Here is an 18,697-nt window from a genome sequence, read left to right as displayed (position 1 = left end):
CCCGCTCCCCCACTGTTATGACGCAAATGGTTTAGTCCACACGGTCCGCACCTGCACTACTTTGATTACAGATAAGATAACGGCTAATTTCTGTTAACTGCTGGATATTGGATGTATTTTCGACTGATCAAAACTATGTCATGTTAGGTAACTAAAAGGGAAAACAAGTTGGGAATAGAGAAAGAAAAGTAAAAAGTGCGGGACAAAAACGAAAAAGTGATCTGTCAGAGAAAAAGTGAGTTTGCTAAAGTAACGGTTGGCTACTTCAATGTAACGTTAGCTAAGCATTAAAGTTAAAACTGGTGTACTTTGGTAGGTTTTTGGTTAACGTCAGCTCATTCATGTGCTGTCTGACTAGTTGCTTGCTGTGTCTTACATAGCCTATATTGGGTCATAACAGGCTAGTTAGTAGGACCTGAACTCTGCAGGCTGAGGTTATTTAGACCTCAGCAGTTTGTACATGAATCACTTTGTGAATCACAGACTGCTGAGGTCACACAGCTATGCAGCTATGGCAGGGGGAATATAATATTTCATAAATTCATAAGCGATAATCTTGTCATTTTCAGACCGAGTATGTTTTGAAACCAGTGGCCCTTAGAAACGACCTGAAGCTGCTGCCCCCACTCGCTATCTGAAGATGTTAGCCTACTGAAGTCAGCAGTCAAGGTGAGAACAAAATGCTATTCTGGAAAACTGGGCTATTTGTAACATAGATTTTATTTTCTGAATAAGAAACAGTAGTTTACTTTTGTTACACCGGTTTAATGGGACACAGCTAATCGGAAACACCAATTTTACGTTTCCATGGTATAATGTAAAGCCTAGTTATGACTTGTTCAACTAGTTGTTTTTAGTTGTAGGAATGTAGTAAGTCTAAATCCTACTCATGTTAAAAAAAACAACAACAGATTTTTAAGTGATGGGTGGAGGCCTTCCAAGACTGCATTTGAAAAGAGAAATTAGCTCTCCACCTCAAAAAAGTATCATGGGACTCAAAAATATTTATCGCTCTATCATCAGGAAACTCACCACAGTTATGACATACTTTGAAGATAAAAGAAACCAAAGCCATAAACCAAAAAGATGGGAAAAATGTAGAAAAAAAAATACAAAAATGAATCAGTCAACAGTGGTCAACAAAATATCTGTTCATATTGTAATTTATTTACAAAATGTGTAAAGAATATGTACTTTTTTTTTAAGACTCAACAATAGTGGCATATTATTGCTTAGACATTTTTACTACATTTTTAGGGACTGTCCTTGAACCAGGTGGCTAAACGTTCATGTACATTAAACTGCTGGCCCTGTTCAGTGGCAGATCATTGTTTGGGTTTGGGTTATGAATCAGGAAACTCTTGACTACTGTGGGATCTCTCTAAACAACTTAATTTTCCTGTAATATGTGACTTTTCTTTATATGTTAGAGCTATGAATGTATTTTCTGTCAATAGTTTATACACTGAATATTAAGCAGCTCCCAGACAAGGAACATACATTCTTTGTTTTCCTGATGGAGCTGCGGGTTTGAATTGACATGCTTTGGTAGTCATGCTTGGTAAGCTCGTTGGAAGTATGATTCAAAAGTTCAAACTTGAACCTGGCTCACCTTCTGCTGCAACACAGTGTTACTGCAATGGCCAATCAAAATTCATACAAAAGCACATTCCTGGGAGATTATCGTTTTTGGCTGTTTACCTTGCAATCATTGCAACAGAGATGATTGCAAAATGATTGTCAATGTGATCAGTTTTCCGTGGTAAAATTCTTCCTCATAATATTACAAACCATTGTTGAGTATTTTTGTTTCCAGGAAAACTGCAAACTCACAGATGTCATAGTAGAACTGAACTTTCTGGATCCACTAGTACCTGTAGCTATGTGCCAACACGACAATGGAGCCTGTTGTGTCGTCTAATGCAGAGTTTTTGATCTGAATGCTCACTTAGGGAGTGAAAATTTTTTTCCTTTGAAACCTGACTTGTCAATCATTCTGTATTGTGCTTTAGCTTCATCTCACATGAACGTGAAGGTGAGGTTCAAGTAGGTAGCTGTGGCTGATAGGTACTCTATTGTTTTGTACTGATAAGGGTTATTCAGACCAGGACATTTTTCTTTTATCTTTGGCTTTATACAGTGGCCACTGTATTTAGACAATGGTATCAGTTGCTGTTATGTGTGTGTGTGTATGTATTATTAACAAAGACCATTTTTGAACCAGAGTTATAATTTGGTTTGCAGCTAAATGTATTGATTTAACCCCCCTAGTTTTTCTAAATTACACTCTGTGCTACCATTGTCTTAGAGAATATATGACAGCCCTCTTCCACATCAGGCCCCCTTCTTTCCACCTACCTCTTGTTTCTCCTCCCGAGTCAACAAACAGTGTTTATTCAGCCGTTTGTGTGTGTGAGTGTATGTGGGTTTAGAGTAAACAATGGTGGTTTGACGTTGTACAGGGCTCCCTTGTTTCCTATTTAATTTTCAGGTTGCACCTCAGTGTCCATACCTATATTGCCTTAGACTTTATCGCACTGAGTGAACGTCAACGCAGTTTTATCGCATTTGTGATTGTAACACAAATGTGAAGCAAATGCAAATACTGTTGCACTCAGCAGAGATGGGGTTAAACATAATTGCTGCCTGGATTTTTGTTTACTAGCAAGAAATGCTACAGTGTTGTACTGCACAGAAGTAGTAGTCAGTGGGAAGGGTGGACATACAAGGCGCATGACAAAAACTTAAATCATGCTTTAGTTGCCATAAGTAAATATTGTAGGAAAAGAAAATGAATGTTGTCTGTTGATAAAAAATGTAATCTGGGCTTTTCTTTCAAAATGTATTTGCTTTTGCAAATTGGTAGAATAATGTAAATGTATTTGTTAGGTGACGGGGTTGCAAAATGACAAGTAACAATCAGTAATAGATATTAAGTAGGTGTTTCTACGGTGTTTTGTTGAAAAAAAACAACAACATGGGGTTCAGGGGAGATCTAGTTGATTTTATTTTATTTTGTTTTGTCAAGTATTTACTGACGTAGGTTACAGGAGCATCAAATCCAGCTTAGTGTCCAGTAGGCTTGAGACGGGATCTGTTGTAAAACTGTTAAATTGGAAGCATCAGTACACAAGAATATATGTCTACAAATGTGTATACTGTTTCTACATTTGTCACTGTTGCACACAAAAACTGAGTGCAGCCGGTTTCCATTGGGACATTAAAAAATGCCTTTATTTTTCTACGTAGGCAGAGGTTTTTTAGTGTTATACCTGACCAACATACAGGTTTTATAGCAGATTCAATTTGTACGTAAAAATGTGTACACTCCAGCTTGTGGCCGAGAATATCTGTGTGTGTGTGTGTGGTTGTGACTGAGATAAGGCTTTATGTGGCCTGTGAAAATCCCCTAATATCTTGCTTTCACAGTTTGAAAGTTAAAGGCAGAGCTTGTGTGCTAGGTAAAGCTATAACATCCTCCACAGGTGATAGCCACTGTTGAGCTTGTTTACCCGCTTTGCCTGTTGATCTTGCTAAAAGCCTCTCACACCCCCTTAATACACACACTCTCACATACACACACACACACACACACACAACATGAGTGTGTATGTACCTAGTTTAAACACACACATTAATAACAACTGTAACGCCATTCTTTGTCGAGTGCTTTTACAGGTTCAACATTGACCTTAGTGTTTAATCTTCCTGCACAAACGACCGTCACTTGATACGCAAACAAATCTTTTGTCACTGTCAGCCAACTCCCATGTTCTTTTGAGAAGGCGAACACAAGGGCAAAGCTGAGACTATTCTTTGTCATAAAATGGAGGACTCATTGAAATATTACAAACTAAAGCCAAAATAAGATATCGTCAAGTACTCCAATGGAGTTGTGTGTCAACTAGAACCAGGCGGAATTTTAATTTTCTCATTTTAATGAGACCTGTGTTTTTTTTTTTTCAAATTAATTTACATCCAAGTTTTTCATCCAAGTATGGATCTTTCAAAATTATAAACATTTCACAATGTTTTACCTTTGTCATTCAGAATTGTTTGTCTTTGTTTTTTGTTTGTTTTTGTGTTCCCTTTTTAATTTTAAATGAGTTTTTAGGTTGAGGTCAGCCTGAAGGTTGTGTCGGGAGATGTTAAAGACAGCTGAGGCAGCTTTTCTATGTGAGCGCTGTCTCTCACATTCTGCCTGAAGACAAGGAGTGACCATGAGAGATATGAGTAAATAAGATAGAGCAGGAAGAGGTTGTGAGAAGGGCAAAGTTCCCCTGTTGAAATATGTTGTCAGCACCTTTAATCTCATGCTGGTATGTTTTCCAGAGAAACAAGGACGGTTGGATATCTCATTCTCAAACAGATTGTACTTCAGTGCCAAGATCTCTGTTACCATACACTTGTTTTCTTTTCTTTTATCAACTTTAAGTAAAGTGAGGGAGAGAATCCTTAAATTGAACTGCAGGATATTTTAATTGGCATTTCAAATTAACACCAAAAAACAAACAAACAAACAATAATGCAAATTAGTTGGATTCATGATTTAATGTTTTCCTCTATCACCAATTGGTTGATTCTTTTAAACATGCGTTAAAATCTCTACATCCATCCATCCATCCACACTCTCCCCTGTGATATCACCTGCTGCCATAAGATGTCACTGTGATCCATTGATTCTTTCATTTCTCTTTTCATCCTTACCCCACCAAACTGATGACTCCCTTTCCAATAGGAAACAGATGGGAGACCTTTGCTGCAGGCTACTGCCAAATGGAGCAAATTCTCATTACAACGTCTGCAAGCTCTGTTTATTCTCTCCAAGCTTCTCCTCCACCCCTTGCACCACTTTGCCATCTGATTTGTTCAACACTTGTTTCCAATGCAGATGTGTCATTTTGATATGCCTTGTTTTCCTGATTACAAGATATTTGTCATCCTTAGCACAAAATAGGAAACAGACATAATTTTTCTCTCGGGCTGGCTACAGTGGTCTATTATCTTTCCCTGGAAACGTATTAGTGTAATTGTTGCTTTACTGTAAAAAAATGATGTATTAAGACCAGCTTGTCATGAGCAGAGAAAACAGCCATATTTTCAGCTTTGTGATGATGCATTTTGCCCTTTTAGACCCATAAAACATAATTAAAATGAAACAATTTGAGAGGGGAAATCTCTCTCTGCTTTAACTGCTCACAGCTTATAGACATCCTATAACAAGGGGTTGCAAGCAGATGTTGCTTCATATAAAGGGGTCACAAGCAAAAAATGTGGGGAACCACTACTGTATAGGAACACTTAGTTGTTTAGTTGATGTGACATTTTTTTAAATCACCGAATTTGGAGATTCATGGGAGCCAATAAGGATAACCTCTAGAGATAACTAAAATGATGTTTTCCAGAAAGGATTACCAGAAATTCAGTATGTAAAGTAGTGAACCATTTGCACAACTAGTGAAATTTGTATGTGTGTCTTTTTATATTGAGGTGTAATTTTATAAAGGTATGTTGCTGGTCATACAACGTGTGTATGCCCAAGACACATCTCAAGTCAGACACGTTCAGATCTAGTGAGACAGACAATCTTTGCCCAGTAACTCTTCACTCACCTTTGTCCTTATTCATTCTGTCTGTACCCTCAACTTTTTCTCTCCCCATTACTCTCTATCACAGACAAATCCCCAGCTCTGTTTGAGTCCCCAGTCTGGGAAGCTAGCACTTCGAATGGAATATAAATTACATCATTACGTAATATTCAATCTGTTGCTGCAGCAATATCCTATTCCACAGATAGCCCCCTTCACCACCCACCCCATATGCTCTGGACTCGCTGGTCTCCTGTTCTTTTTCATGGAGAATATTAAAGAGTTATTAAATTAATCTGTGCTCGCTGGCGCATGTTATTGCAGTGCAGAGATTTGTGGGGCGAATGAAGCCATTAGGCCGCACCCTAAGCTGATTTATTAAGGGTGCCAGGGAATCACCAAATAGACCTGATAACCTGTTTTATTTTGCATAAGTGAACACTTTCCCTCAAATCCGCTTATGTTGCCCCCCCTCCCCCTTCTTTTTTTTTTTTTTTATACAAGTTTAGCTATTTCTTGTATTTTTCTGTGACCTGAGGCCGTGCAGCGTTATCGTCACAGTCTCTTTGGTAATGCTATTATGAGAGCTAATAATTTACAAAGTAGTGAATAGCTCAAGTCAGGCTTGTGGAAAGTATTTCATATGATGTAGTATTGCTCATATAATTTATCTTGTGTGCATCTGTACTTTGGCTCTGCTCCTTCCCACAGAAAATTGTTAATTTCTCTTGTTTGGTGGACCAAGGGTTGAGCGGCAGGCTACGACTGATTGTGTACTGTATTGAAATAAGGCCATAAAGGCAGTGTTGGAAAAAAAAGTAGTACATCATCTGAAGCTCTTTTTCTTTGGTCACAGTAAATTCTCTTGTCAACATCTTGTTGCTCACATCAGAAGTATCAGCTAGATGTTTTCAATAGCTGGATAGAAAGTAAAAACTAGTTGTAGCAATATATATAAAAAGCACAAAAATCAGAATGTGTTCCGTCATGTTTAATGAACCTTACATAAATCAGTTCATTTGAATTTCATGCAGGTGGTTTTGCATTCACAGTCTTTTCCCCCATTCTAAACCGTGGTGCACTGAATGAGTGGATATGCAAACCGTTCCAGTGTAAAATAGTCAAAGTGTTAAAAATACAGCCGAGGATGTGGGATGAAGCTGCCCAACAAGGTGCAGGTGTTATGTGTACAGCTAGGCATCTGTGTGTTCTCTCACCCTGACAGAATCAGCAGATTTAACACCCGTTGATTCCACCCTAGATTCCTAACCTCATTTATCAGAGTGTATGCCAGCAGTGTAAACATTTAATCCAGCGTGAGATTTTTGGGCTCCTTTGGGTCAACAGTTTAGCTGTTGCTTTTTTTTTTTTTTTTTTCAAGCCTCGAGACAAAGTCTGCTTTCAATTATTTCTGCAAAATTGCTTTACAGGGTCCATGCATGATTAAATATTCATTATGTTAAACTAAGCACTTTCTTTGTATATAAATCCATATTAGATTTGGCTGGCAGGCTGCCTGAAGCCACATGAGAAGGATTTCTGGTGCAAAAAAAAGCCTTGGACCTCCTTAGCAGCTCCTTTCTCCTGTGCTTGTTTGTTTTTGTTCTGATGTAAATGGCGACTTATTGATATTTTCCTACCTTTTTTGTCCTGCTGGCCAAGCACACACAGGGCTTTTCAGCAAGGGTGAAATGTTGGAATTTAAAGTGGGCATGGGAAAAATAAACAAGCATGTTAGTCGGTCTGGCGGCAGGGGAGCAGCACTGATCAGTTAAAAAAAAAAAAAACAGACTGAAGAAAAGACATTTGTGTATCTATGTCTCCAGCACAACTTTGTGTGTGTTTTTGTGTGTGTGTGTTCAGAATGGAGGTGTGCATGTGTATACCGCATGTGTTTGGAAAACGGAGGGCAGGGGGTGAAGAGGAAAGCCATCCCATTTCAAATATGACCAGCTTCCCTGAAAATATTTACCTAATATTTTTCTCTTTCCAAGCAAAATTGACCTCTTTGATTGCAAAGATTGCTCCAAAGACCTCATGGAAAATAAATTCAGGAGTATTTGAAATTCCTGAGTGGATTCGCCAGGGCTGCCTAGCGTGAGCCCATGTTTATTTGTTTTCCAACTGCAGGAGGGATCAGGGTTGTGTTGACTCAGAAGGTATTTGGTTTGTCTTCTGTTACAGACATCATGAAGGGGCTCTTACTGCAGATGGGCAGAAATAGGACAAACCTGAAGCAGCTGTGTACTCTTGTTTCCTTAGAAAGAAAAAAAAAAATCTGTACTTGTCTCTCTGCCAAGTAATATGTTTTATAATTTGCTACTGTGGTATTGTGTCTTATATGGCTTTTTTATCATTATTTTCACTGAACCGGTGTCCAATAAGTGCAGCCACTTTGCTAGCATTCTTGCCTTTGGCAGTGCAACCTGTTCAGCTTGGCCCTGAGCTGTTGGAGTGCGGCTAGGAGTAAGCAGCTGAGGGCTGCATATCATTCTTGAATGAATTGGACAGGCACTGACCACAGAAAAGAGAGCCTGGTGTTCTGTAGAATAACATCTGAAGAAAAGGAAAATTTAATAGCAGAAACTTTGGTCCTAACCTCCATGCTCCATCCACATAAGAGGGACTCATGCCAGACCCTGAGAAGCAGGGGTATAGAGAGGTGTAGGACTGAACTGACTGACTACCATGCAGATATTCTGGGTGGCCTAACACACATAGACCCATAGAGAGAGAGTGTGTGTAGTGTTTGTAACTTAACACTTTCCCTCGGTCTCACTCTGAACAAAAAGAAAGATCTTGGAACTAGCATGATAGAATTAGTTCCCCTCCCAGTGAAACACACACATACAGTTCATATTACTTAGTTAATAATAATAGGATGGACATAAAAGACATGAAATGAGTCAGACTTACCACATTCACCACATCGGTTCATTGATACATTATTTATCTTATGCTTGTGAAGGACAGCGCTTTAAATGTTTTGGACCTTATCAATACAGTCTTGCCATTTTATATTATTACATTACTGTTGATTCACTCTTTTAACTGATACTGAATCCTTTTATGAATTTGTATGAATTAGTTCAGCTAAAAAACAGTCACCAGTCATAAAATCTGCCTAGACACAGCATTAGTTTTAATTTTAATGTAAGGTTAGGAGAATTGGTGTTGTTTGAGTCAACAGAAGTGTAGCAAATAGTTAAGTGACACCTTGGAAATATTTTTTTTCCATAGCTGGTAAACCAACCTCATAGGTAGTTAATTATCTTATTATAATCATTATTATATCATAGGGCTCTTATTACATCAGGTCATTGAACTACTGAAGCCTTGAAGTCAGCAGCTAATGCAGAAATGCACATAAATATTTTTATTCTTTTTAGGCAGGATAACTGCATTAAACTTAATAGAACTTCAGATAATGGATGTATGTGCCCAACCCAACTAAAATGCATTTCTCAATATGGCAACAGGAGGAACAGAAACTTATTTACGAATGTCTGTGTCCTTGCCAAACAGGAACTTGACATTCCCGCCACCTCCATGTCAGCAGGGTGTGTGAAAAGTGCTTGTTTCCCTTCTCAGAAGTGAGAAGAAGTGAGTAAACAGGCATTTGTCGGAAGAGATTTTTTTGTGTCCAGTAAGTCTTATTATGCCTGTTTGGCATGGTTGCTGACCTTGGAACATGTGATTACATGTAGAAATACTTATTTTGATAACTTGTTTGGACTTTAAAATCTTCGCCAAATCTTTAATGGTACTATTTAAACTGTGGGGGTAAAAAAGCCAACCCAGAATCATGCAGTTGCTTGTCTAGTAATGAAAAAATTCATTTGTTTAGTCAAGACTCTCAAATGTGACAATAAGTATCTTCTGTGTGTCTCTCCCGGTCACCTTTGCATTGACTCTACTGTCCTTCGCTTTCAATGTCTAATAAATCATTGTGATCCTAGTCCAACATGGAACCCTACTCACAGGACATGACTGGCACCTGGAATGAGGAGGCAATGAAAATGGCAAATGGAGAACAATGGAGGAACAAGGGCTTCTCCATTATGAGAATTAATCTAATCGCTGCTCCGAGCTGCAAGCAGGCTTTGTTAATGGGGCTTGTACAGTCAATTATCTTAATTGTTCCATTTACAGAACCTGCTGCATGTTTCAGGAGCAGGCGCTGGAACTTCAGGGATGAGCTCAATCACTCTCCATAATTGTAATTGTCAATAGATTCACTTATGAACGTCAGGGTGGCCATAAGGAGGATGAGGGTAATCGTAGGTCGTTCAGGGTGGGGGGACTACTGTGATGATGACAAGGGAATGGTAGTTCAGTTTTAATGGATCTGAACCTATGATGAGATGACTTGATTGATAATCTGTACAGTTAAACAGCATTTGGTTTAGATTTTTTCCAATCTCATTAGGGCTCAAACATTATGGATCATTTGCTTTGCAATGCTGTGCTAAAGGTTCATGCTTAACTGTAAAAAAAAAAAAAAAAAAAAAAAGCCCATGACGTGCACACTTGAACATTTTCATTTGTCTGGTCCTCCTCTAAAGTCTATTATCCTTCACAGATTGCTTCAAGGATGCTACTGTAACTGGTGTCGAATCAGAGGAATTACATCCATAAATCACATAGTGGAAGATAGATTATTTTCACCTGCTGCTTTGCTCTGATGCGCTGTCACTGTGAACATCAAAGCCCAATTTCTAGCAACACCCATTCTCCTGATAGTGAAAAGCCTCAGTGCAGGGGCTCGCTACGGTTGATGGAGCCCTCAGACAATCCCTGAGTGGGGTGGTCTGCAGTTGCTCCTTGTACCTAAAAACACACTGCACTGTGAAATGCTCAGAGACACTGTCACACCATCACCCTGTTGGGACTCCCAGATCCGAGTCAGTCAACTATACTAGCGATAGACTAAAGAAATGGACCCTAAGGGAGAGGATGATATCTCATGCCACGTTGTTTCCTTTCTATTACTTGCTTTCTCCCCTCTTGCCTCCGTTGCTCTGCACATATTTGGTAGGTGCTGTGGCTCTGTTTCAATTTGAAATTGCTGGAGAGTGACTAACATGGAGGCCCTGTGGAGAAGGTCAAGCACTGGCAGCCATTAAACTCACTTGTCTGAGATATCAAGTGCTCTGCTTTTTGACCATGTAGTGTTTGATGAGCTACGCCGTAATATAATCACTTGTTCTCTGCACCATGGTGGCCTTTCTGAGCAGTGCTTAACAATGTTAGAAGTGTTATAAAACTCCAAGATTTAAAAAAGGCTGTCACAGAGCAATAGATGGAGCTCTTTGAAAGAGAAGGTCTCGCTTGGTAAAAAGGGATAGAGAGGATGAGTGGGAAGATCAAATCTAATTTATACAATCTGTCACACAAATGTGAAATCATTGGCACTTTTGCATCATAGGTCTTGTTGGTTCATATTTGGCTAATTTGGCTTGTTTCTTTTTTTAAATTTTGGTTTATTCTTTAAAATCATCTAATTTACAGTTCACTAAGCCCTGCCCCCTTATTTACTGTTTCTACATCTGTCAAGCTTTCTGTTCTCGCTCGGCACAAATGCAGTTACTTTAAAATGACAACAGCGGCAGATTTAATACTCAGAATTCTCAGTGATTTTTGAAACAATGGGTCTGATGATTTCAGCCAGAGATAGACAGTCAGATTTCTCATTTCTAGCCAGCGACTGTTGATGTTGTCAGCTGAAATGACAACTGTCTAGCAGTTTTTAACAGCTTTAGCAAACCAGCTCATTAAACTAAAGTGAGCTGCATGAACGAATAGAATGAATAGTTTTATTTATCCCTCATGGAATTATTAAGACACATTAACTAACAACAAACCAAACATTCCAGCATGTTAACCCATAATCATCTAACAGCACAATGCATAAGTATAATCCAAACATAAACATAAATGTCCCACAAATAACACTCCAGGAGATATCCCACAATGGAAAAACAACAAATACACAAACTTAGCCCCCTAAGCACAAGACACACTACACAAATCCAAACAAGATAAAATCCACATCTACATCCATTAGTGCCAAACACTGTATGTTCTATCCAATTCATAAATCAATAGTCTGAAATCCATATAGAATAGTGAGGAATTTGTCATATGTTACTTTCGTACTCCTATCCCATATTTTAGAAAGGTATTCAGAAAATGCAAAAATATTATCCATTCTCAAACCTATCAAATCTAAATCAGGGACATGAACCTTTTTAAGCAATATTTGTCGTAAATCATGATATAAAGGACAGTATAGAATGACAAGAATCTCGTTCTCCACCTCATTCAGCTCACAATATTCACAAATTCTTTCATCTTCCATCACACCTCCTAGCTTCCAGTTTCAATATGTAGTGTTAAAATACTGCTTTTAAGGCCTTTACACACAGGGGGCATTTTTTCATGGAATTAATTGGCACATAAATATATTTTTCAAACGGCTGCTTTTGTCATGAGTACTTTCACAAGGAATGTGAATATTATACAGCAAAAACGCGACTTTCACACAGCGAATAAAGGCATGAACCAATCACATTATGCGGAAGGACATCATGTCACAACTCCTAATGACAATGGTGGACCTATTGATTGTTTGTGTTTCTCATCACCCTGTATTGTATGACAAAGAACATGGAGACCCCCTGCGTTTTTTAATGCTCCAAGTCTATTTCTGTCGCATTGAATGAATGAAGCATAATCTGCATAGACAGCTGTTTAAATTGCAAAATTATCCCACTGTGTAACATTATGTGTTTTGAACTTATTAACAGTATCTACATTGATTGATCAAGGCTCCCAGTCTGTCTGTGAGCTTGCCTGTTTCACTACAGGCAGATTCCCCTCACTTGCTACGTTGGGTTGGGAAATAAAATCAATGAATCAATAAATACAAACACTGTCGATTTCTTCCCGTGGAGCCGACATGAAAACTATTTTGGTTCAGTAAAGTTTCTATTGTCAGTCAGGTTGGTGAAGGCAGTTTGGCCACTGTCCTCTCTGCTCCACAGGAGATGCTGCTGACAAACGGGTAGTTCTGTGGACGGAGACGCTGAATGCAAGTCGGAGATCATCATCACAGGATGATGTTGAATCCATCATTTTTTCTGAAGGAGGAGCTGTTCCAAATTCTTTTGCAAATTTGTGTTTCTGTCAGAAATTTGTATCGCTGCCTAGATGAGTAGTTTTGATGCGAAATATTTGCAGGCGAGTATTTCACATTTTTGTGTCTTTATTCGTCACGTTCCCGGTGTGTAAATGCCTTTTAGACAAATTATACTTAACATATTTTTTACATTTGTAATCTTTCTTAAATAAACAATAAGTTCTCAATTTTGGCTTTTGTCAGATCTCTTCTGCTCATGATTGTGTGCATTTAGTCCAGACTTGGTATTTAAACTCCTCCACCTCCACATTTACTTTTTGGAAATAATTTTCTTCAAGTCCACACTCTTCTAGTAAATCAAATATTTCAGATGCCCATTCACCTCACACAGACAAATCCCAATAAAATATTTCACTAGCAACCCTGTTGGGTGGTAAACCCAGCAGCCCAGACACAGGCTCACCATGCTGGCCTTTCATCTTACGTCACAGGAGTCCCACACTATTTCTCCATTAACTGCCAAAACAGACGCGTATTTATGTGCCTTAAGTCCCAAAAAGAATCGATTGGATTATGGACATGTACTTTTTTCTGAAACCTTTTATAACCCCATATTCCCGACACATAATCTAAAGCAGGACATACACACATTACACAAATGTTGCTGATAGAACATCACCTTATTTAACACCAGATGGCAAGATGGCAAGTAAATTCTTTATGATATTCATTCACTTTTAGACTGGTTCCTACGTGAATGTGTGGTTAAAAAGCAGGTATATCTCCAGCCTTACACAGGCAACGGGTGCCCTATATAAAGAGTTAACAGCTTGATAGAATTTTACCTGAACCCCTATTTGGTATTTTTTATATTTCAGGAGATCATGATTGACAAAACCAAACACCTTTTGAAAATCAATGAAACAAGTAAATGTGGGCTTATTGTATTTTAATCTGTTTCTAACCACTGTAGATGTATATCTATACAGGCTCTTCCCTTTCGAAAACCACTCTAGTCTATCCTCTAGTAGACTGTTTTGCTCTAAAAACTGTACTAATCTATTATTTAATATGGAAGAGTACAATTTGTATACAGTGCTCACTAGAATAATGCCCTGATAATTTAATGGCACCTCCGGGTCATTGTTTGGGGATTTTGGAATAGTAGTTATAATTGATCTAAACCAAATAGAGGGCACAATACTGTTTTCAGCAAACAATAGAATGAATCAAGCATTTTGGGAGATTTCAACTCTTCATTAGGCAACTCATCTATACCAAGAGCTTTTTTAACCTTAGTGGTCTCAATTGCTTTTTGGACTTCTTCTCTACCTAGGTCTCTATTTAAAAATTCATCACTATGAGGGTAGTGCTTTACATGTTCTCTCTTCAAACGACATATATGTTCATAAAATTCATCGTCAAAGTTTTCATAATGTCTTGAGAAGAGACCAGAAAAAGTTCCTTCCCATTCAGTTTTTTTTAGTATTTTGGTAATGCTTGTAAATGATCTCCGATCAACTTTTATAAAGCTTTATCCTCTACCACCTGCGAAACAAGCAATACCTTCAATTCTAAGCAATTTTGTAGACATTCAAATGGGGCTACAATGTAATCAACCACAGCTTTACCCTTTGGTGACACTGACATAAAATTATCACAGAGGATTGATCCTACCATTAAATCCCCCCTCCAGTGTATTTTGCCATTGTTAAGATATTTCATATTTTCAGTCATTTCCTGACAATGTTGACTAACCACACTGTTCACCAAATATTTTTTGACAAACAACTTAATTTTAAGCTCAAAGTTCAAAAATTTAATCTGTTGTTAAAATGGAACGATTATGTATGACTATAGTAGAACGTTGCAATTAGGCTCTGTGTGAAATGACGATATATATCATGTGCCTTGTCTGGGGAGCAGTACACAAGTGTTTCCTGCTTGAAACCGGTCCTCCGTCTTTTTAATAACCAGGTACTCAAGCTTCAGCATGACGACACTCACCTCACCACGACTATCAAAGAGGGCATTCTGAACTACTTAAATGACCAGACCACCGAGGAGGTGCTTGACATGGCTGCTCTTGTTGACCCTAGGTATATTAAAGATTAGAGGGTGGACTACATGAAGGCAAGAGCTACTGCAGAACTGAAGAGCCTGGTGTCTGAGCAGGCAGTGGCAGCAGAGGCAGCCCCCCTTCCATTAGCTTCAGCCACTACAGATGAGTCAGAGGTTCCTGCTAAGAGGCAAAAGAAGAGTTTGAGCAGCTACTTTAAAAAAGCAGCAAAGCAAGGCCAAATGGCCCCTCAGTCAAGCAGAGAGTCCAATGAAAAGGAGCTCAACCTCTGTCTCCAAACCATGGAGGCTGCTCCAGAGACAAACCCACCGGAATGGTGGGGGCAGCATGAGGCACATTTCCCACTAGTGGCCAAGCTAGCAAAGCAATACTTGTGCATCCCTGCCACAAGCGCACCATCAGAGCGGGTGTTCAGTACAAGTGGGAACACTGTAATATTTAAGAGGTTATTACTTAAACCAGAAGGAGTTGACCAGCTTGTATTCCTGGCTCTCAACCTGTAGAACTAACCCCCTGAGATTGAGCAACACAAGGCAAACATTTTGAAGCACTGCTGCCAAATATCTGTTCTTCTGCCACTTTGGTTGTTTTCATATAATGCTATAATTCAAACTTGAGGGAACGTTTTGTTCACTTGTTGTATTTTACATCTTGTGAGCCTTATTTTGCTGCTATAGTTTAAACTTGAAATGTTTATATTTGGTATTTTATATACCAATATTAGGCCTGTATTTATTTTTGTTTGCTTCTGCAATTCAAACAGTTCTATTTGTATAGAATATTATGTTTGGTTTTGATATTTTTGACCATGTTCACATTTTAGGCCTATATTTATTTTGTATGCAACTACAGTTGAAAAGTGTTTCCCATTTACCTTTTTTTATTTTATACATTAACATTTTGTATTTTGTTACTTGCTTAATTGAAAGTTTGCAGAAAGTTTGCAAAATTTGCAGAAAGGTTTTAAATAAAAGGAGAAAGTAATCAAATATGAGTGAGTACCTTTTATTTGTCGAGTATATAATAACAATAATAATGATAATAAAATAATGTAATATAATGTAATAGGAAATAGACCTTTCCATGTGGTCATTTTATATAAAATATGTATTCATTGAATTTACAGAAAATGTGCTATATCATGGTATTTATCGGGATATTAAATGTCCCATATCAGGATATGAGATATTTGTCATATTGCCCAGCCCTAGCTGCAGTCATACATCATCCTCATAAAATCTCTTTGTTTTTGTGTGCATCAACATAGGCTCCAGTATAAGGCGCCTGTGTTTCAAACTTCATACTTGCTGCAGGTGTGCTGCAACAACGGATTAATGTTTAAAATATAAATAATTTATTTAAACACTCTCCAACCAAAATTGGCACAGAAAATATCATTTAATGTGGTTAAAGCAGGAAAGTCAGTAAATCAGTCTTCACTGATCTATAAATGAATGTGGGTGACTCTTACAGTATCTGCTGTACACAGCTGCTTTATACTGTATGAAAAGCTTCTCCTTCAGTTCATTAAATCTGTGCAGTATCTAAAGGCAGCAGGACTGAAATGTTGATAAATCCACAGCCTCTGAGAAGTGCCACGCCAGAGTGCAGTGCCGTTTACGCATGGATGTTCACTGTGTTTGCCTTCATTAAATCACCTGATGCCACTAGGCTGCTAAAGTATAACCACACACACTTCTACACACATCAGACTGGTCGATTGTAAATATTCTGCTTTTTTATGAAGGAGGCGTTGGGTTAACAGGGCTCATCATAGCTTCTTTTCTAACTTTCTTTCTTAGCAAAAGTAGCGTCTCATGTTTTATTCTTGAAACACCTTTTTTGAAAATGAGAACCACCCCCCCAGTCTGCCAGTCCACAGGCACCATCCCCGATCTCCATGCAACACTGAAGAGGCATGACAGCCCAACAATATCCAGAGCCATCAGCATCTCAGGGTGAATCTTGTCCACACAGCCTGAAGAAATAACATGGAGTCGCCACCCTGTGGGCCCACCACTTGCAGGAATAAAGACTGGGATCGTGTGCATTGCCAAATGGGCAGCAGGAAGGGGCGGGGACCTGGAAGTTGAACATCACCTACCTGGTGGGGAAGGAGCCAGAGCTAGTGCGAAAGGTGGAGTGGTACCCACTAGATATAGTTGGGCTCGCCTCTACATATAGCACCGGCTCTTGAACCAAACTCCTGGAGAGGGGCTGGACTCTCCTCATTTATGAAGTTGCCCAGGGGGATAGGTGCCGGGCAGGTGTGGGGATACTCATGAGTCCCCAGCTGAGTGTAGCAGTGTTGCAGTTCTCCCTGTGAAACGAGAGGGTCACCTCCTTGCGACTATCTGTTGCTGGGAGGAAGACACGTGGGCAATGACAGAGAAACCGGGGGGGGGGGGGGGGGTGATTGGGAGGAACGGCCTGCCTGATCTGAACCCGAGTGGTATATTGTTACTGGACTTCTATGCTAGCCATGGATCGGCCATAACAAACACCATGTTCAAGCATAAAGTTATTCATAAGTGTGCCTGTTACCAGAACACCTTAGGCCAAAGGTTGATGGTCGACTTTGTAGTTGGCTGCGTCCCAGGGGGAAGCAGGGGACATGGAATCCGAGAGGGCTATGTTCAAGACCTCAGTTGCGGAGGTGGTTGCTTAGAGTTGTGGCTGGAAGGTTATTGGTGCCTTTCAGGGCAGCAACCCGAGAACCCGCTGGTGGACACCAGTAGAGAATGAGGCCATCAAGCTAGAAGGAGGCCTTTTAGGGTCTGGCTGGCCCAGGGGTCTCCTGAAGCAACAGATGGGTACCGAAGGGCCAAAAGGGCAGCAGCTCAGGTAGTTGCTGAAGCAAATACCTGGGTGTGGTAGGAGTTCTGGGAGGCCATGGAGAAGATTGACTTTCGGTTGGCCTCAAAGAAGTTCTCGCAAACCGTCAGGCAACTCAGGAAGGGGAAGCAGGGCTAAGCCCAGGCTGTTTTCAGCAGGGGTGGAGAATTGCTGACCTTGACTGTGGACATTGTCAGGAGGTGGAAGGAACACCTTGAGGATCAACTAAACTCGACAGACATGCCCTCTATTCAGGAGGCAGATTCTTGTAAAAGTGGTCTTAAATATGCACTTGATGGCTATATACATAGTAAACCAAAAGAAGATGAAGATGCGTGGAGAAGCACCAGGCAAAAATTCTGGAGATACAGAAACGGCATTGTTGCAGTGCAGAGCTAGTTAGCCCTAGTATGAATATGATAAAGAAAAATATATGAGCAGACTTATTTTCCCTCTAACATAACCCCGTTTGGCTGCTTAGCTTACATACTTGATTTTTTTATACAGGGTTTTCACATATAAAGTTAGAAGAGAAAAGGCTGTTGGGATGAGGACAAAATAATGCGTGTGGCAAATGTGCTATCTTGCATAACATTGGCTAAGGTTTCTGGAATGTAAACTTAGATCCAATAAAGACCAGGATAGAACTTCTAACAGCAACTCTGGTAGCATCCAGGACAACACAGTAGGTAAACACTACACAGTGGATGTGCTGCTCATGCTAATAACTGCGGCTTATATTAGAGCAGCCAAACTCACTGGGTAATCTTTTCTTCACAATTTTGCTCTTGTGTTTTCGGTTTTCGAAAGACCCCTCTTATTAGAGCCCTGTGCTACTACTTCTGCATATGAAGAAATCCAAATTCATACGTATATATACACAATTTAAACAGTGACATTACAACTCGTTATGTTGTAGAGGTTGGGCCAGAAGTTCTGTGTTCTGCATGCATCGGTTGTTACAGCCTAGGAGGATCTTCATTTTCAGTGACCCTTGGAACTCATCAGCGAGCTTAAGCACACAACATGATTTGGCTGGTATTCAGTCCAATC

The 18,697-nt window shown here is 39.4% G+C and overlaps 1 long non-coding RNA gene across 2 annotated transcripts; it reads left to right on the top strand.

Moving 5' to 3' along the window:
- Window positions 1-77: 77 nt before the first annotated feature.
- Window positions 78-15,783, top strand: LOC122984143. Of its 2 annotated transcripts, none has more exons than XR_006403840.1 (3): window positions 78-235; window positions 570-669; window positions 14,707-15,783. It is a non-coding gene; the product is annotated as an uncharacterized LOC122984143 (long non-coding RNA). The 2 variants fall into 2 exon arrangements; XR_006403841.1 differs by having other exon boundaries at window positions 78-239.
- The last annotated feature ends 2,914 nt before the right edge of the window (window positions 15,784-18,697 follow it).

Source organism: Thunnus albacares, chromosome 1, assembly GCF_914725855.1.
Source record: "Thunnus albacares chromosome 1, fThuAlb1.1, whole genome shotgun sequence".
In the NCBI taxonomy this organism is placed as follows: domain Eukaryota; kingdom Metazoa; phylum Chordata; class Actinopteri; order Scombriformes; family Scombridae; genus Thunnus; species Thunnus albacares.
Note: the sequence above shows the minus strand (reverse complement) of the source record. Positions and strands in the feature narration are given on the sequence as shown.